We start from the raw sequence: 18,927 nt of genomic DNA, 5'->3' as shown, positions 1-18,927 counted from the left end.
TTCAAGTCCAATCTGGGCTGTTTGTATTTATATCAACCATCTCAGCATTAGGGGTGGTTCTTTTAGCCTTGCTTCACCTGGATGCTGGATTTGCACAACAGTCCTGTTGAGTTGTGCTTGTTAATTGTTGCCACAGTAGCTACAAAATGACATTTATCATGATAACATTGTGGATTAGTGTCCTTAAAACGTTTATCTATAATTGAGGACCAAGGTTTAAAGACCCATCTTGGATGCATATTCCTTTGTTGCTCATTCGTCTTCACAAAAAATGATTCTTTTTTCAATGCTTGTGATTTTGTTCTTACAAGAAATCTCCATTTACCTCAACATTTCTGTAGAGTTTGTCTTGCAAATAAGTACCAGAGTGGCTGAAATATGACATTATCTAAGGCAATTTCTGATGGGAATCTTGAAGTCCTTTCTTGCATGTTGGAAGAATGGTATTTTTGATTTTATCATATTTCTTCTGCCACTCATCTTACTGTCATTGTAGATGGTAGAGTTGCAACAAACAACATATTCTTTTAATCAGACTACAATAATGATATAAGACTTTACATATTAAAATAGTGCATTATAAGACACATTAGTGTCAGATTTCCTTATGCCACATTCTATATCTACTATCTTAACATCATTTTAGAAAAAATTAAATGAATTATTTTCCAATTTTGAGAAAATGATACAGTAAAACCTAGATATGAATTCTCTTAGCAAATTACACCTACAAATACATAAATCTAGCCAATAACACCAATGCGCGATACAAATCATTTCTTTATGCTGAGCATTTAACTTCTATCAAGTATCTTATTGAAGTATTGAATGCAGTAAAATAGTGGAATTCAAAAAGAAATTAAATCAAGTTGTGGAGACAGAGACAATAAGTGTATTGACATTTTTAACTAATGGTAAAAATGTATCAGTGAAAGGCCAAATTTTCAGGGCATACTGTGTGCTCCAGTGGCGCAATCGGTCAGCGCGCGGTACTTATAAGACCGTATCTGTTGAGCAATGCCGAGGTTGTGAGTTCAAGCCTCACCTCACCTGAGCATTTAACTTCTATCAAGTACCTTATTGAAGTATTGAATGCAGTAAAATAGTGTAATTCAAAAAGAAATTAAATCAAGATGGGGAGACAGAGACAATAAGTGTATTGACATTTTTAACTGATGGTTAATATATATCAGTGAAAGACCAAATTTTCAGGGCATACTGTGTGCTCCAGTGGCGCAATCGGTCAGCGCGCAGTACTTATAAGACAGTATCTGTTGAGCAATGCCGAGGTTGTGAGTTCAAGCCTCACCTGGAGCAGGAATATTTAGCTTTTTTTTCTTTTAATGATATCATCAGTCATTGATCATCTGCTCTCGGAACATTTTTTATATGTAAGGATATTATGAAAAAGTAAAGCAAGAACATGAAATGCAAAGCAGACAGTAAGCCCCAGTGGCCTAATGGATAAGGCACTGGCCTCCTAAGCCAGGGATTGTGGGTTCAAGTCCCATCTGGGGTGTTTGTATTTATATCAACCATCTCAGCATTAGGGGTGGTTCTTTTAGCCTTGCTTCACCTGAATGCTGGATTTGCACAACAGTCCTGTTGAGTTGTGCTTGTTAATTGTTGCCACAGTAGCTACAAAATGACATTTATCATGATAACATTGTGGATTAGTGTCCTTAAAACGTTTTTCTATAATTGAGGACCAAGGTTTAAAGACTCATCTTGGATGCATATTCCTTTGTTGCTCATTAGTCTTCACAAAAAATGATTCTTTTTTCAATGCTTGTGATTTTATTCTTACAAGAAATCTCCATTTACCTCAACATTTCTGTAGAGTTTGTCTTGCAAATAAGTACCAGAGTGGCTGAAATATGACATTATCTAAGGCAATTGCTGATGGGAATCTTGAAGTCCTTTCTTGCATGTTGGAAGAATGGTATTTTTGATTTTATCATATTTCTTCTGCCACTCATCTTACTGTCATTGTAGATGGTAGAGTTGCAACAAACAACATATTCTTTTAATCAGACTACAATAATAATATAAGACTTTTCATATTAAAATAGTGCATTATAAGACACATTAGTGTCAGTTTTCCTTATGCCACATTTTATATCTACTATCTTAACATTATTTTAGAAAAAATTAAATGAATTATTTTCCAATTTTGAGAAAATGATACAGTAAAACCTAGATATGAATTTTCTTAGCAAATTACACCTACAAATACATAAATCTAGCCAATAACACCAATGCGCGATACAAATCATTTCTTTATGCTGAGCATTTAACTTCTATCAAGTACCTTATTGAAATATTGAATGCAGTAAAATAGTGGAATTCAAAAACAAATTAAATCAAGATGGGGAGACAGAGACAATAAGTGTATTGACATTTTTAACTGATGGTTAAAATATATCAGTGAAAGGCCAAATTTTCAGGGCATACTGTGTGCTCCAGTGGCGCAATCGGTCAGCGCGCGGTACTTATAAGACAGTATCTGTTGAGCAATGCCGAGGTTGTGAGTTCAAGCCTCACCTGGAGCAGGAATATTTAGCTTTTTTTTCTTTTTTTTTTTTAAATTCAATATTCTTTATTTTTTCCATATACATTTACATACATACATTTAAAAATGACAATACCCCGTTACACATTCAGATGTACATTACATACCTACAAACAACATACAATACAGGTCATCTTATAACTTTTCCACATTTCAGAGGTTTACAGTGCATTATTTATTATTGATTAAACTGTCTTTTTTTTTTTTTTTTCCAGTGTAGTTATTCTTATTATTAATTTATATACTGTATATTTACCCCTTTTGTCTATTTTTCTAGTATCTCAATGCTACATTGTGTTTTCCCAGTGCATTATATTGGTATCATTCATGTGCCTTATTTTATTACTACATATTTATGGGTCTTATTGTTAGGAAAAGGAAGGAAAAAAGGGGGATCATAATTTTATTATCCCTACCCTTCTCCATCCCATTCCTAGCTCAAGTGCTTGTGCATATGTGTATGATATACATATATATATTTTATTTATTTATGTACCACCCCTCCCTACCCTTTCCCTCCCCTCATCCCCCCTCCCCCTCCGACTCCCTCTCACTTTCAATTGTTTTTTTTTTTTTGTGTATTTCCTTAATAATTTAAGTTGGTTTCAGTGCCCAAGCATGTGAACAATTATCAATAAACACGTGTTTTCCTAGTACACATTTATTTTCTTATTTCTTGTGCCGTGAATAATACGTGTATATATTTCTATATTATTTCTGTATCTAGAGATCTTACAATAGGGGTGTTATACCATCTATCCCACTTAATGTGGAATTTATTTACCATATTTCTTGTACTGTACATAAAACGCTCATGTTTAATCAATTCCTCCACAAGTGCCCTCCATTTAACAATTTCAGGTGGACTGGGGGAAAACCACGTTCGTGCTATTACCACCTTTGCCATGGTCATTAAATTTAAAACATACTGATACAACAGTGGTGTATGATCTCCTCCTATGTCTATGCCCAGTATGCATGCCCTGGGACCGAATTGGGCTAAGGAGGGGACTGTATTTTTAAGATCGTCCCACACTGCCTGCCAGAACCCATGCACCCCTGGGCATTCCCATAGGAGATGCATAAACCCTGCTTCTTCCATCGCACATCTTGGGCATTTTGAGTCTACCCTTAGGCCTGCTCGATACATCCCGCTTGGAGTACGGTACACTCTATGGAGTATAAAATAGTGAATTTGCTGGTATCTAATGCTAGAGGTAGCATGTTTTATGGAACCCAATATTACCTCCCAGGTCTCCCCTGTTAATGGGCTCACATCTAGCTCCCACTTCATTCTTAATTGTTCCAGTGGAGTGGAGCATTGGGTTTGACTAATTACTGTGTATATTCTGGAAACTTTTCCTTTATTGCCTACTTTTTGTAGCATTGTTCTAACAGGTGATGGAGTAGTTACAAGTGTGAGTCCTTTAAATTGACTTTGGATGGCGTGCCTTAGTTGTAAGTATCTGAAAAAATCTACATTTGCAATATTAAATTCTAGTTGCAGTTGGCTAAATGATTTAAAGATTCCATTAGTGTATAGCTGCCCTATACTAACTATATTTTTACGCTGCCATAGGTTATCTTCCGAGAGTTTCTGCAGTTCTGGATATTTTTTATTATTCCATAGAGGTGATTCTGGCTCTATCTCTTCCCATTTCCATATTGTATGGGCCAATCTCCATACCATCAATGCCTGTCTAAGGATATGTGGCAAATTAGTTGAGGAGATACCTGATAAAAGAAATAACAAAGGAGAGCACCAGTTACCTATTTGTTCCTCAAAATACGCTTTTAGTGTTGTATCCATTGTATTTTTTATCCAGGGTTCCAAATGGGTCAATTGGGACGCAATATAATAATTTCTTAAATTAGGGAGGGCAAGTCCACCTGATGTCTTTTTATTATATAAAGTTTTCATCGCTATTCGAGGTGCTCTATCTCTCCATATGAAGGATGATAATATTTTTTCTATAGCAGTGAAAATAGATTTTGGCATATACACTGGAGAATTTTGCCAGATGTATAAATATTTGGGTTGAACTATCATTTTGAACATATTTATCCGCCCCGTGACTGTTATTGGTAATTTCTTCCACACATGCAGTCATTTCTTAAAGTTTATTGTAACGGGGTCTACGTTCTACATAGTTCTGTACCGCCGGGGTTATCCATATACCCAAATATTTAAACTTGAGGGTCCATTTTAAGGGAGATTCTATTTGTTTTATTAGGGGGATATTACCCGAAATTGGGAGTATGCTGGACTTATCCCACTTTATACGGAGTCCGGAATAGTTTCCGAACTCTTTTACTATGTTCAGCATGGTTTGTAGCGAGTTTCCCGAGTCTCTCAGGAACAGAAGCATGTCGTCTGCATATAATGCAACGACATCCTCTGTTTCCCCCATTTGTATTCCCTTAATATTAGGATGCATACGAATCATGCAGGCCAAAGGTTCAATTGCCATAGAGAATAACATGGGGGACAGAGGGCATCCCTGTCTAGTGCCTCTGTTTAATTTAATTGGAGTTGATGTATAACCATTTGCCGTTATCACTGCAATAGGTTGTGCTGTGCATAAAGTAGTTTTACCCATTTGATAAATTGAAAACCGAATGCGCACTTTCGGAGCACTGCCCATAGATATTCCCACTCTACAGTATCAAAGGCCTTGGCCGCATCTAAGGATACAACCAAGGCCTCTGTCTGCGGGCCCTGTTGCCTCTGTAGATGGCAATACAGTCGTTTCAGATTTTGTGTTGTAGATCTGTCCGGCATAAAACCGGTCTGATCTGGATGGATTACAGATGTAATTATACGACTCAACCTATTTGCCATCACTCTGGCCAAGATTTTTGCGTCAGTGTTTAACAGGGAAATAGGCCTGTAGGATTCCGGAGAGAGTGGATCTTTATCTTTTTTAAGGATCAATACAATAGCTGCCTCTGACATAGTTGGCGGCAGTGTGCCCCACTCTGACAGTGTATTATATAAGTCAGTTAAATAGGGAATAAAGAAATCATTAATTTTTTTATACACCTCGGTAGGAATACCGTCTCTTCCTGGTGCTTTAGAGGACGGGAGCGAAGATATTGCTTTTCCCACCTCTTCAGCTGTAAATGAGGCATCTAGCATTTGTGCATTCTCTTCTGTAAGAGATGGCATCACAATTTGATCCAGATATTTCTCCAACTCTGCCATTGTGGCCGTCCCTCCGGACTCATACAGGCCCTGATAGTACTCCCTAAACACCTCCGCTATATCCCTTGAAGAGTACTTTATTTCTCCTGTCTCATTCCTAATGCATGGTATTAGGCTACTACTTTTTTCATCTTTAGCCAGAAATGCCAACTGACTGCCACCCATGTCAGACTGAAAGTACTGTTTGTGCTTGGCGAATTGTAGCCTTCTTTTTGATTTATTGTATAAATATGCGGCCCACTCCCTTCTAACATCAGACAGGTGGACTCTATCTTTTACTGTTCCGGATGCTATATAATTAAATTCGGCCTGACGATAGTTATTTTCTAAATCCTGTTCCTCTTTTTTCCCATTTCTTTTTATCTCAGTTATTCTTTTAATAAATGTACCCCTTATTACCGCCTTAATTGCATCATGCTTTATAGCCGGGTTTTCGTACGCAGCATTATCAATAACACACATCCCCCAATTAGTAGCCAGCTCCTCACCAGTGCCCATTAGATCCAGCCAAAAAGGATTCAATTTCCATGCCACTCCACCCCTGTCTAGGCCCATATCGATTTTCAAAAGTACAGGAGAGTGATCCGATATACCCTGTGCAAGATATTTTGTTTCTGTTACAATCGGTGCCAGCATAAGAGATATCAACGCCAGGTCTATTCTGGAGAGCGTATTATGTGTGGCGGAGTAGCATGAAAACTGCCTTTCCTGCCGGTTTCTACTTCGCCAGATGTCTATCCAACCCAATTCATCTATCAATTTAGAGAATGGGGTGGGTTGCACATTTTCCGGTATCACCGGGTGCTGGCCACTCTCCTTCCATCTGTCAAAGTTCTTACACATGACATTGTTGAAATCGCCTATGCAAATCACTGGTGTATCAGGAGATTCGGATATAAATTGAGCAGCCTGTCTAAGGACTTCATTATTATATGGGGGTGGAATATATATTGCCAGTATATACAGTAGTTTGAAATTTACAATAGCTTTAAGAAACACAAAACGTCCATGTGGGTCCATCCTACTATTCTCTACCTTAAAAGCTAAGGTCTTCTTAACAAGTATCGTAACCCCTCTGGAATTTTGGGTGAATGTTGAATTAAACATCTGGCCAATCCATGGCCTTTTCAGGGCGAAGACCCTATCACCACATAAATGTGTCTCCAATAGACAAATTATGTCCGTACCATATTTTTTGGCCTGGGTCATGACAAGGGACCTTTTAATTTTATTGTTCAAGCCTCTCACATTCCAACTTAAAATCGAGTAGCCCACCATCTATCTACACTTGTATTTTCCCTCCCCCTCCTGCCCCCATAGAGGTTCCTGAATTAGACACCAATTAAACGCACTGCATCTCCTTGTTACTTTTTGATTGACCTGACACAAAACACAACATTTTATACATACAGTTACTTTACAACATATACATACCCCCCTATCCTCCCTTCCCTCCCTACACAAAACACAACATTTTATACATACAGTTACTTTACAACATATACATACCCCCCTATCCTCCCTTCCCTCCCTTTCCCTCCCTGTATAACCTCCCCATCGCAAGGTATACCTAAATCCCATCTTTTTCTACACTTACCCACCCTCAAGGATAAGGAAGAGAAATCCTCCCTTAGCTATATTTAGTATTTAGAGTATACTCCCCATTTTTTTTTTGTTTTGTTCCCAGTGAACAAGAAAGGGGGATAACAATGGAGGGATTAATTAAGGAAAAAAAAAAAAGGATAAACATTTCATTCCCCCCCCCTCCCCCCACCATAGAAGACTCCACAAAAATAAAGAAGAAAAGAGAAAAGAAAAAAGTCCTCTTCATCTTGAGACCCCCGCCAGGCTTTCTACCCACTTTTCTGCTTCGACCGGATTTGTGAAAAAATGGGTTAGATCTCTGTGCACTATTCTCAGTCAGGCAGGGTATATCATTGAGTATTTTATGTCCCGGGTTCTTAGTTGTTTCTTGACCTGCATAAAACCTGCCCTCTCTTTTTGTACCTCCAATGCAAGGTCCGGATACAGAGAAATTTGATGGTTGTCATATTGTATTGGTCCCTTGATCCGAGCTGACTGTAGTGCAGTATCTCGATCTTTATAGTGTAGCAATCTGGCGATTAGGGTCCTCGGAGGTGCCCCAGGATTTGGAGGCCTCCCCGGCACTCTGTGCGCCCTTTCTATAGAGAATTGTTTAGAGAATACTTCTCTGGTAAATTGTTGTATCAACCATTCTTCCACAAATTTCTCTGGGTCCATACCCTCACTGCGCTCTGGCAAGCCCACTATGCGAATGTTATTCCGTCGTAGTCTTCCTTCTGTATCTGTCATTTTAAATTGAACATGTTTCATTTGTTTTGTTAGCTCTTCCACCTTTTTTTTAAGTGGTAAGATGTCGTCTTCCAGCTGGGATACTCGCTTTTCTGTCTCCTCTACCCTCTCACGTATCTTCTGCAGATCATGCCTTATTAGAGAAACATCAATTTGAACTTGACCGATTTTTTCCATTACTTTTTGTTCGGATGTAGAAATGGCCTGCAGGATCTGTTGTAGAGATATTGCTGGTTCATTAATAGAGCTGTCTGCGCGTGAGGATGGAGAACTGGGTGCACTCTGTTCTGCTGATCTAGTCGATTGTAATGGTCTCGCAAATTTTTCTAATTTTGCAGCTGCTGCTGCTGCAGCCGCACCTCCTTTGACCATGCTCCTTATAATAATTCAGATATCAAATATCTAGAAGCGGATGAATTTGCTCTCTGTAGCTTATTAGTTAGAGTGCCCCTATTTGTAATATAGTCCTCTTGCCGTGAACCCCTCTATTTTTTTTTTTTTTTTTTGTGTAAACCAGAAACCAGCAATATGTTTTTATATAGAACCAGGCACCGTCCACCTGGACAATTCTATATAGAGTAGTGTAAGTCTCTATAAAATAAATTTAACTGTCTGCTTTAAGTATCAGAAGGGAGTGGGAGCAGGATGAATCACAATGTAATTCTGGGTTAGTCTTACCCTATTTCCACTTCTGCGATTCAGACCGTCGTAGGTGCAGGAGCTGGAGAAATCCGTGCTTCCAGGCTTCTTTATTGAAGTCTCCTTTTTGCCAGAGTTTGGATGCCTCAGGCCTATTTCAGCCTGTACCGTTCAGTATATCTGTCCAAGTGTCTTTTTCTCTGGTCCCGCTGCACTCTGCTGTATGGCGCGGTTGGCCAAATCTCCAGGGAGAGGTCCAGACTGGCAAATTAATTCCAAGGAAGGGGGCTGCCGACCACAACCTGCAGGAGGATTCTATCCCTCCCCGGCTCCGCAACCAACAGCACACACCTGCCTCGGGAAGGTTCTTATCTGGGGAGAGGGTTGCCGCTTGGTTACAACCTGCAAGAAAGCCTCTGGGACTCTCTCCGGCTCCGTGACCGAGCGGCTTATTCCCCCCAGTTGCCAGAGGAGTAGGCACAGACCTGGCTTCTTGTTGCTATTTGCAGGTCTAGCGTCTGGCGTCGCGCGGCTTGGCTCTCTTTCTCTGCCAGCGTCTACTTCTGGAGTCGCCGGGTTCCTGCACCTCGAGGAGTGTGCAGGCGCCGTCGCTGTTGCTGCGTCTGTCCGGCGTCTCCTCACAGCATCTGCCGGGAACAGACCTTTTGCTTCCGGAGCGCCGGGTTCACCGCTGCGTCACTGCACCGTCACTTCCAATTCTCCGCCTTCAGGCAGCTCGCAGAGACCGGGACCGGGAGTCGCAAGTCCACGGTATTGTTTTTTGTTTTTACCCGGCTTTGGGTTCCTTAAGGTGGGGGGGGCTCACTGGGAGCACGGATTTTTCAGGAGCTTACATCGGGAGCTGCAGCGTCCTGCTGCTACTCCATACTACTCCAAGCCACGCCTGAGCTTTTTTTTTTCTTTTAATGATATCATCAGTCATTGATCATCTGCTCTCGGAACATTTTTTATATGTAAGGATATTATGAAAAAGTAAAGCAAGAACATGAAATGCAAAGCAGACAGGAAGCCTCCTAAGCCAGGGATTGTGGGTTCAAGTCCCATCTGGGGTGTTTGTATTTATATCAACTATCTCAGCATTAGGGGTGGTTCTTTTAGCCTTGCTTCACCTGGATGCTGGATTTGCACAACAGTCCTGTTGAGTTGTGCTTGTTAATTGTTGCCACAGTAGCTACAAAATGACATTTATCATGATAACATTGTGGATTAGTGTCCTTAAAACGTTTTTATATAATTGAGGACCAAGGTTTAAAGACCCATCTTGGATGCATATTCCTTTGTTGCTCATTAGTCTTCACAAAAAATGATTCTTTTTTCAATGCTTGTGATTTTGTTCTTACAAGAAATCTCCATTTACCTCAACATTTACCTTATAAGACAGTATCTGTTGAGCAATGCCGAGGTTGTGAGTTCAAGCCTCACCTGGAGCAGGAATATTTAGCTTTTTTTTCTTTTAATGATATCATCAGTCATTGATCATCTGCTCTCGGAACATTTTTTATATGTAAGGATATTATGAAAAAGTAAAGCAAGAACATGAAATGCGAAGCAGACAGTAAGCCCCAGTGGCCTAATGGATAAGGCACTGGCCTCCTAAACCAGGGATTGTGGGTTCAAGTCCCATCTGGGGTGTTTGTATTTATATCAACCATCTCAGCATTAGGGGTGGTTCTTTTAGCCTTGCTTCACCTGGATGCTGGATTTGCACAACAGTCCTGTTGAGTTGTGCTTGTTAATTGTTGCCACAGTAGCTACAAAATTACATTTATCATGATAACATTGTGGATTAGTGTCCTTAAAATGTTTTTCTATAATTGAGGACCAAGGTTTAAAGACTCATCTTGGATGCATATTCCTTTGTTGCTCATTAGTCTTCAGAAAAAAATGATTCTTTTTTCAATGCTTGTGATTTTGTTCTTACAAGAAATCTCCATTTACCTCAACATTTCTGTAGAGTTTGTCTTGCAAATAAGTACCAGAGTGGCTGAAATATGACATTATCTAAGGCAATTGCTGATGGGAATCTTGAAGTCCTTTCTTGCATGTTGGAAGAATGGTATTTTTGATTTTATCATATTTCTTCTGCCACTCATCTTACTGTCATTGTAGATGGTAGAGTTGCAACAAACAACATATTCTTTTAATCAGACTACAATAATGAGATAAGACTTTACATATTAAAATAGTGCATTATAAGACACATTAGTGTCAGTTTTCCTTATGCCACATTTTATATCTACTATCTTAACATCATTTTAGAAAAAATTAAATGAATTATTTTCCAATTTTGAGAAAATGATACAGTAAAACCTAGATATGAATTTTCTTAGCAAATTGCACCTACAAATACATAAATCTAGCCAATAACACCAATGCGCGATACAAATCATTTCTTTATGCTGAGCATTATCTTCTATCAAGTACATTATTGAAGTATTGAATGCAGTAAAATAGTGGAATTCAAAAAGAAATTAAATCAAGTTGTGGAGACAGAGACAATAAGTGTATTGACATTTTTAACTAATGGTAAAATTTATCAGTGAAAGGCCAAATTTTCAGGGAGTACTGTGTGCTCCAGTGGCGCAATCGGTCAGCGCGCGGTACTTATAAGACAGTATCTGTTGAGCAATGCCGAGGTTGTGAGTTCAAGCCTCACCTGGAGCAGGAATATTTAGCTTTTTTTTCTTTTAATGATATCATCAGTCATTGATTATCTGCTCTCGGAACATTTTTTATATGTAAGGATATTATGAAAAAGTAAACCAAGAACATGAAATACAAAGCAGACAGTAAGCCCCAGTGGCCTAATGGATAAGGCACTGGCCTCCTAAGCCAGGGATTGTGGGTTCAAGTCCAATCTGGGGTATTTGTATTTATATCAACCATCTCAGCATTAGGGGTGGTTCTTTTAGCCTTGCTTCACCTGGATGCTGGATTTGCACAACAGTCCTGTTGAGTTGTGCTTGTTAATTGTTGCCACAGTAGCTACAAAATGACATTTATCATGATAACATTGTGGATTAGTGTCCCTAAAACGTTTTTCTATAATTGAGGACCAAGGTTTAAAGACCCATCTTGGATGTATATTCCTTTGTTGCTCATTAGTCTTCACAAAAAATGATTCTTTTTTCAATGCTTGTGATTTTGTTCTTACAAGAAATCTCCATTTACCTCAACATTTCTGTAGAGTTTGTCTTGCAAATAAGTACCAGAGTGGCTGAAATATGACATTATCTAAGGCAATTGCTGATGGGAATCTTGAAGTCCTTTCTTGCATGTTGGAAGAATGGTATTTTTGATTTTATCATATTTCTTCTGCCACTCATCTTACTGTCATTGTAGATGGTAGAGTTGCAACAAACAACATATTCTTTTAATCAGACTACAATAATGATATAAGACTTTACATATTAAAATAGTGCATTATAAGACACATTAGTGTCAGTTTTCCTTATGCCACATTTTATATCTACTATCTTAACATCATTTTAGAAAAAATTAAATGAATTATTTTCCAATTTTGAGAAAATGATACAGTAAAACCTAGATATGAATTTTCTTAGCAAATTACACCTACGAATACATAAATCTAGCCAATAACACCAATGCGCGATACAAATCATTTCTTTATGCTGAGCATTTAACTTCTATCAAGTACCTTATTGAAGTATTGAATGCAGTAAAATAGTGGAATTCAAAAAGAAATTAAATCAAGATGGGGAGACAGAGACAATAAGTGTATTGACATTTTTAACTGATGGTTAAAATATATCAGTGAAAGACCAAATTTTCAGGGAATACTGTGTGCTCCAGTGGCGCAATCGGTCAGCGCGCGGTACTTATAAGACAGTATCTGTTGAGCAATGCCGAGGTTGTGAGTTCAAGCCTCACCTGGAGCAGGAATATTTCGCTTTTTTTTCTTTTAATGATATCATCAGTCATTGATCATCTGCTTTCGGAACATTTTTTATATATAAGGATATTATGAAAAAGTAAAGCAAGAACATGAAATGCAAAGCAGACAGTAAGCCCCAGTGGCCTAATGGATAAGGCACTGGCCTCCTAAGCCAGGGATTGTGGGTTCAAGTCCCATCTAGGGTGTTTGTATTTATATGAACCATCTCAGCATTAGGGGTGGTTCTTTTAGCCTTGCTTCACCTGGATGCTGGATTTGCACAACAGTCCTGTTGAGTTGTGCTTGTTAATTGTTGCCACAGTAGCTACAAAATGACATTTATCATGATAACATTGTGGATTAGTGTCCTTAAAACGTTTTTCTATAATTGAGGACCAAGGTTTAAAGACTCATCTTGGATGCATATTCCTTTGTTGCTCATTAGTCTTCACAAAAAAATGATTCTTTTTTCAATGCTTGTGATTTTGTTCTTACAAGAAATCTCCATTTACCTCAACATTTCTGTAGAGTTTGTCTTGCAAATAAGTACCAGAGTGGCTGAAATATGACATTATCTAAGGCAATCGCTGATGGGAATCTTGAAGTCCTTTCTTGCATGTTGGAAGAATGGTATTTTTGATTTTATCATATTTTTTCTGCCACTCATCTTACTGTCATTGTAGATGGTAGAGTTGCAACAAACAACATATTCTTTTAATCAGACTACAATAATGATATAAGACTTTACATATTAAAATAGTGCATTATAAGACACATTAGTGTCAGTTTTCCTTATGCCACATTTTATATCTACTATCTTAACATCATTTTAGAAAAAATTAAATGAATTATTTTCCAATTTTGAGAAAATGATACAGTAAAACCTAGATATGAATTTTCTTAGCAAATTACACCTACGAATACATAAATCTAGCCAATAACACCAATGCGCGATACAAATCATTTCTTTATGCTGAGCATTTAACTTCTATCAAGTACCTTATTGAAGTATTGAATGCAGTAAAATAGTGGAATTCAAAAAGAAATTAAATCAAGATGGGGAGACAGAGACAATAAGTGTATTGACATTTTTAACTGATGGTTAAAATATATCAGTAAAAGGCCAAAATTTCAGGACATTCTGTGTGCTCCAGTGGCGCAAAAGGTCAGCGCGCGGTACTTATAAGACAGTATCTGTTGAGCAATGCCGAGGTTGTGAGTTCAATCCTCACCTGGAGCAGGAATATTTAGCTTTTTTTTCTTTTAATGATATCATCAGTCATTGATCATCTGCTCTCGGAACATTTTTTATATGTAAGGATATTATGAAAAAGTAAAGCAAGAACATGAAATGCTAAGCATACAGGAAGCCCCAGCGGCCTAATGGATAAGGCACTGGCCTCCTAAGCCAGGGATTGTGGGTTCAAGTCCCATCTGGGGTGTTTGTATTTATATCAACCATCTCAGCATTAGGGGTGGTTCTTTTAGCCTTGCTTCACCTGGATGCTGGATTTGCACAACAGTCCTGTTGAGTTGTGCTTGTTAATTGTTGCCACAGTAGCTACAAAATGACATTTATCATGATAACATTGTGGATTAGTGTCCTTAAAACGTTTTTCTATAATTGAGGACCAAGGTTTAAAGACCCATCTTGGATGCATATTCCTTTGTTGCTCATTAGTCTTCACAAAAAATGATTCTTTTTTCAATGCTTGTGATTTTGTTCTTACAAGAAATCTCCATTTACCTCAACATTTCTGTAGAGTTTGTCTTGCAAATAAGTACCAGAGTGGCTGAAATATGACATTATCTAAGGCAATTGCTGATGGGAATCTTGAAGTCCTTTCTTGCATGTTGGAAGAATGGTATTTTTGATTTTATCATATTTCTTCTGCCACTCATCTTACTGTCATTGTAGATGGTAGAGTTGCAACAAACAACATATTCTTTTAATCAGACTACAATAATAATATAAGACTTTACATATTAAAATAGTGCATTATAAGACACATTAGTGTCAGTTTTCCTTATGCCACATTCTATATCTAATATCTTAACATCATTTTAGAAAAAATTAAATGAATTATTTTCCAATTTTGAGAAAATGATACAGTAAAACCTAGATATGAATTTTCATAGCAAATTACACCTACAAATACATAAATCTAGCCAATAACACCAATGCGCGATACAAATCATTTCTTTATGCTGAGCATTTAACTTCTATCAAGTATCTTATTGAAGTATTGAATGCAGTAAAATAGTGGAATTCAAAAAGAAATTAAATCAAGTTGTGGAGACAGAGACAATAAGTGTATTGACATTTTTAACTAATGGTAAAAATTTATCAGTGAAAGGCCAAATTTTCAGGGCATACTGTGTGCTCCAGTGGCGCAATCGGTCAGCGCGCGGTACTTATAAGACCGTATCTGTTGAGCAATGCCGAGGTTGTGAGTTCAAGCCTCACCTGGCGCAGGAATATTTAGCTTTTTTTTCTTTTAATGATATCATCAGTCATTGATCATCTGCTGTTGGAACATTTTTTATATATGTAAGGATATTATGAAAAAGTAAACCAAGAACATAAAATGCAAAGCAGACAGTAAGCCCCAGTGGCCTAATGGATAAGGCACTGGCCTCCTAAGCCCGGGATTGTGGGTTCAAGTCCCATCTGGGGTGTTTGTATTTATATCAACCATCTCAGCATTAGGGGTGGTTCTTTTAGCCTTGCTTCACCTGGATGCTGGATTTGCCCAACAGTCCTGTTGAGTTGTGCTTGTTAATTGTTGCCACAGTAGCTACAAAATGACATTTATCATGATAACATTGTGGATTAGTGTCCTTAAAACGTTTTTCTATAATTGAGGACCAAGGTTTAAAGACCCATCTTGGATGCATATTCCTTTGTTGCTCATTAGTCTTCACAAAAAATGATTCTTTTTTCAATGCTTGTGATTTTGTTCTTACAAGAAATCTCCATTTACCTCAACATTTCTGTAGAGTTTGTCTTGCAAATAAGTACCAGAATGGCTGAAATATGACATTATCTAAGGAAATTGCTGATGGGAATCTTGAAGTCCTTTCTTGCATGTTGGAAGAATGGTATTTTTGATTTTATCATATTTCTTCTGCCACTCATCTTACTGTCATTGTAGATGGTAGAGTTGCAACAAACAACATATTCTTTTAATCAGACTACAATAATGATATGAGACTTTACATATTAAAATAGTGCATTATAAGACACATTAGTGTCAGTTTTCCTTATGCCACATTTTATATCTACTATCTTAACATCATTTTAGAAAAAAATAAATTAATTATTTTCCAATTTTGAGAAAATGATACAGTAAAACCTAGATATGAATTTTCTTAGCAAATTACACCTACGAATACATAAATCTAGCCAATAACACCAATGCGCGATACAAATCATTTCTTTATGCTGAGCATTTAACTTCTATCAAGTACCTTATTGAAGTATTGAATGCAGTAAAATAGTGGAATTCAAAAAGAAATTAAATCAAGATGGGGAGACAGAGACAATAAGTGTATTGACATTTTTAACTGATGGTTAAAATATATCAGTGAAAGGCCAAATTTTCAGGGAAAACTGTGTGCTCCAGTGGCGCAATCGGTCAGCGTGCGGTACTTATAAGACAGTATCTGTTGAGCAATGCCGAGGTTGTGAGTTCAAGCCTCACCTGGAGCAGGAATATTTAGCTTTTTTTTCTTTTAATGATATCATCAGTCATTGATCATCTGCTCTCGGAACATTTTTTATATGTAAGGATATTATGAAAAAGTAAAGCAAGAACATGAAATGCAAAGCAGACAGTAAGCCCCAGTGGCCTAATGGATAAGGCACTGGCCTCCTAAGCCAGGGATTGTGGGTTCAAGTCCCATCTGGGGTGTTTCTATTTATATAAACCATCTCAGCATTAGGGGTGGTTCTTTTAGCTTTGCTTCACCTGGATGCTGGATTTGCACAACAGTCCTGTTGAGTTGTGCTTGTTAATTGTTGCCACAGTAGCTACAAAATGACATTTATCATGATAACATTGTGGATTAGTGTCCTTAAAACGTTTTTCTATAATTGAGGACCAAGGTTTAAAGACTCATCTTGGATGCATATTCCTTTGTTGCTCATTAGTCTTCACAAAAAAATGATTCTTTTTTCAATGCTTGTTATTTTGTTCTTACAAGAAATCTCCATTTACCTCAACATTTCTGTAGAGTTTGTCTTGCAAATAAGTACCAGAGTGGCTGAAATATGACATTATCTAAGGCAATTGCTGATGGGAATCTTGAAGTCCTTTCTTGCATGTTGGAAGAATGGTATTTTTGATTTTATCATATTTCTTCTGCCACTCATCTTACTGTCATTGTAGATGGTAGAGTTGCAGCAAACAACATATTCTTTTAATCAGACTACAATAATGATATAAGACTTTACATATTAAAATAGTGCATTATAAGACACATTAGTGTCAGTTTTCCTTATGCCACATTTTATATCTACTATCTTAACATCATTTTAGAAAAAAATAAATTAATTATTTTCCAATTTTGAGAAAATGATACAGTAAAACCTAGATATGAATTTTCTTAGCAAATTACACCTACGAATACATAAATCTAGCCAATAACACCAATGCGCGATACAAATAATTTCTTTATGCTGAGCATTTAACTTCTATCAAGTACCTTATTGAAGTATTGAATGCAGTAAAATAGTGGAATTCAAAAAGAAATTAAATCAAGATGGGGAGACAGAGACAATAAGTGTATTGACATTTTTAACTGATGGTTAAAATATATCAGTGAAAGACCAAATTTTCAGGGTATACTGTGTGCTCCAGTGGTGCAATCGGTCAGCGCGCGGTACTTATAAGACAGTATCTGTTGAGCAATGCCGAGGTTGTGAGTTCAAGCCTCACCTGGAGCAGGAATATTTAGCTTTTTTTTCTTTTAATGATATCATCAGTCATTGATCATCTGCTCTCGGAACATTTTTTATATGTAAGGATATTATTAAAAAGTAAAGCAAGAACATGAAATGCAAAGCAGACAGGAAGCCCCAGTGGCCTAATGGATAAGGCACTGGCCTCCTAAGCCAGGGATTGTGGGTTCAAGTCCCATCTGGGGTGTTTGTATTTATATCAACCATCTCAGCATTAGGAGTGGTTCTTTTAGCCTTGCTTCACCTGGATGCTGGATTTGCACAACAGTCCTGTTGAGTTGTGCTTGTTAATTGTTGCCACAGTAGCTACAAAATGACATTTATCATGATAACATTGTGGATTAGTGTCCTTAAAACGATTTTCTATAATTGAGGACCAAGGTTTAAAGACTCATCTTGGATGCATATTCCTTTGTTGCTCATTAGTCTTCACAAAAAATTATAATTTTTTCAATGCTTGTGATTTTTTTCTTACAAGAAATCTCCATTTACCTCAACATTTCTGTAGAGTTTGTCTTGCAAATAAGTACCAGAGTGGCTGAAATATGACATTATCTAAGGCAATTGCTGATGGGAATCTTGAAGTCCTTTCTTGCATGTTGGAAGAATGGTATTTTTGATTTTATCATATTTCTTCTGCCACTCATCTTACTGTCATTGTAGATGGTAGAGTTGCAACAAACAACATATTCTTTTAATCAGACTAGAATAATAATATAAGACTTTACATTTTAAAATAGTGCATTATAAGACACATTAGTGTCAGTTTTCCTTATGCCACATTCTATATCTACTATCTTAACATCATTTTAGAAAAAATTAAATGAATTATTTTCCAATTTTGAGAAAATGATACAGTAAAACCTAGATATGAATTTTCTTAGCAAATTACACCTACGAATACATAAATCTAGCCAATAACACCAATGCGCGATACAAATCATTTCTTTATGCTGAGCATTTAACTTCTATCAAGTACCTTATTGAAGTATTGAATGCAGTAAAATAGTGGAATTCAAAAAGAAATTAAATCAAGATGGGGAGACAGAGACAATAAGTGTATTGACATTTTTAACTGATGGTTAAAATATATCAGTGAAAGGCCAAATTTTCAGGGGATACTGTGTGCTCCAGTGGCGCAATCGGTCAGCGCGCGGTACTTATAAGACAGTATCTGTTGAGCAATGCCGAGGTTGTGAGTTCAAGCCTCACCTGGAGCAGGAATATTTAGCTTTTTTTTCTTTTAATGATATCATCAGTCATTGATCATCTGCTCTCGGAACATTTTTTATATGTAA

The 18,927-nt window shown here is 37.4% G+C and overlaps 17 non-coding genes across 17 annotated transcripts; all 17 read left to right on the top strand.

Annotated features, from left to right (window-relative positions):
• Positions 1-1,224: 1,224 nt before the first annotated feature.
• On the top strand, positions 1,225-1,317 carry TRNAI-UAU (transfer RNA isoleucine (anticodon UAU)). Its single transcript is given in 2 exon segments — positions 1,225-1,262; positions 1,282-1,317. It is a non-coding gene; the product is annotated as a tRNA-Ile (tRNA).
• Positions 1,318-1,446: 129 nt separating this feature from the next.
• On the top strand, positions 1,447-1,519 carry TRNAR-CCU (transfer RNA arginine (anticodon CCU)). Its single transcript has one exon. It is a non-coding gene; the product is annotated as a tRNA-Arg (tRNA).
• Positions 1,520-2,459: 940 nt separating this feature from the next.
• On the top strand, positions 2,460-2,552 carry TRNAI-UAU (transfer RNA isoleucine (anticodon UAU)). The gene is given in 2 exon segments: positions 2,460-2,497; positions 2,517-2,552. It is a non-coding gene; the product is annotated as a tRNA-Ile (tRNA).
• Positions 2,553-10,330: 7,778 nt separating this feature from the next.
• TRNAR-CCU (transfer RNA arginine (anticodon CCU)) lies at positions 10,331-10,403 on the top strand. Its single transcript has one exon. It is a non-coding gene; the product is annotated as a tRNA-Arg (tRNA).
• Positions 10,404-11,342: 939 nt separating this feature from the next.
• Positions 11,343-11,435, top strand: TRNAI-UAU (transfer RNA isoleucine (anticodon UAU)). The gene is given in 2 exon segments: positions 11,343-11,380; positions 11,400-11,435. It is a non-coding gene; the product is annotated as a tRNA-Ile (tRNA).
• A 129-nt stretch (positions 11,436-11,564) lies between these two features.
• Positions 11,565-11,637, top strand: TRNAR-CCU (transfer RNA arginine (anticodon CCU)). Its single transcript has one exon. It is a non-coding gene; the product is annotated as a tRNA-Arg (tRNA).
• A 940-nt stretch (positions 11,638-12,577) lies between these two features.
• TRNAI-UAU (transfer RNA isoleucine (anticodon UAU)) lies at positions 12,578-12,670 on the top strand. The gene is given in 2 exon segments: positions 12,578-12,615; positions 12,635-12,670. It is a non-coding gene; the product is annotated as a tRNA-Ile (tRNA).
• A 129-nt stretch (positions 12,671-12,799) lies between these two features.
• Positions 12,800-12,872, top strand: TRNAR-CCU (transfer RNA arginine (anticodon CCU)). The gene has a single exon. It is a non-coding gene; the product is annotated as a tRNA-Arg (tRNA).
• A 941-nt stretch (positions 12,873-13,813) lies between these two features.
• TRNAI-UAU (transfer RNA isoleucine (anticodon UAU)) lies at positions 13,814-13,906 on the top strand. Its single transcript is given in 2 exon segments — positions 13,814-13,851; positions 13,871-13,906. It is a non-coding gene; the product is annotated as a tRNA-Ile (tRNA).
• A 129-nt stretch (positions 13,907-14,035) lies between these two features.
• On the top strand, positions 14,036-14,108 carry TRNAR-CCU (transfer RNA arginine (anticodon CCU)). Its single transcript has one exon. It is a non-coding gene; the product is annotated as a tRNA-Arg (tRNA).
• A 940-nt stretch (positions 14,109-15,048) lies between these two features.
• On the top strand, positions 15,049-15,141 carry TRNAI-UAU (transfer RNA isoleucine (anticodon UAU)). The gene is given in 2 exon segments: positions 15,049-15,086; positions 15,106-15,141. It is a non-coding gene; the product is annotated as a tRNA-Ile (tRNA).
• Positions 15,142-15,272: 131 nt separating this feature from the next.
• On the top strand, positions 15,273-15,345 carry TRNAR-CCU (transfer RNA arginine (anticodon CCU)). The gene has a single exon. It is a non-coding gene; the product is annotated as a tRNA-Arg (tRNA).
• Positions 15,346-16,285: 940 nt separating this feature from the next.
• On the top strand, positions 16,286-16,378 carry TRNAI-UAU (transfer RNA isoleucine (anticodon UAU)). The gene is given in 2 exon segments: positions 16,286-16,323; positions 16,343-16,378. It is a non-coding gene; the product is annotated as a tRNA-Ile (tRNA).
• Positions 16,379-16,507: 129 nt separating this feature from the next.
• On the top strand, positions 16,508-16,580 carry TRNAR-CCU (transfer RNA arginine (anticodon CCU)). The gene has a single exon. It is a non-coding gene; the product is annotated as a tRNA-Arg (tRNA).
• Positions 16,581-17,521: 941 nt separating this feature from the next.
• Positions 17,522-17,614, top strand: TRNAI-UAU (transfer RNA isoleucine (anticodon UAU)). The gene is given in 2 exon segments: positions 17,522-17,559; positions 17,579-17,614. It is a non-coding gene; the product is annotated as a tRNA-Ile (tRNA).
• Positions 17,615-17,743: 129 nt separating this feature from the next.
• TRNAR-CCU (transfer RNA arginine (anticodon CCU)) lies at positions 17,744-17,816 on the top strand. Its single transcript has one exon. It is a non-coding gene; the product is annotated as a tRNA-Arg (tRNA).
• A 940-nt stretch (positions 17,817-18,756) lies between these two features.
• Positions 18,757-18,849, top strand: TRNAI-UAU (transfer RNA isoleucine (anticodon UAU)). Its single transcript is given in 2 exon segments — positions 18,757-18,794; positions 18,814-18,849. It is a non-coding gene; the product is annotated as a tRNA-Ile (tRNA).
• The last annotated feature ends 78 nt before the right edge of the window (positions 18,850-18,927 follow it).

The sequence above is a fragment of the Crinia signifera genome, chromosome 5 (genome assembly GCF_055691185.1).
Source record: "Crinia signifera chromosome 5, ASM5569118v1, whole genome shotgun sequence".
In the NCBI taxonomy this organism is placed as follows: Eukaryota; Metazoa; Chordata; class Amphibia; order Anura; family Myobatrachidae; genus Crinia; species Crinia signifera.
Note: the sequence above shows the minus strand (reverse complement) of the source record. Positions and strands in the feature narration are given on the sequence as shown.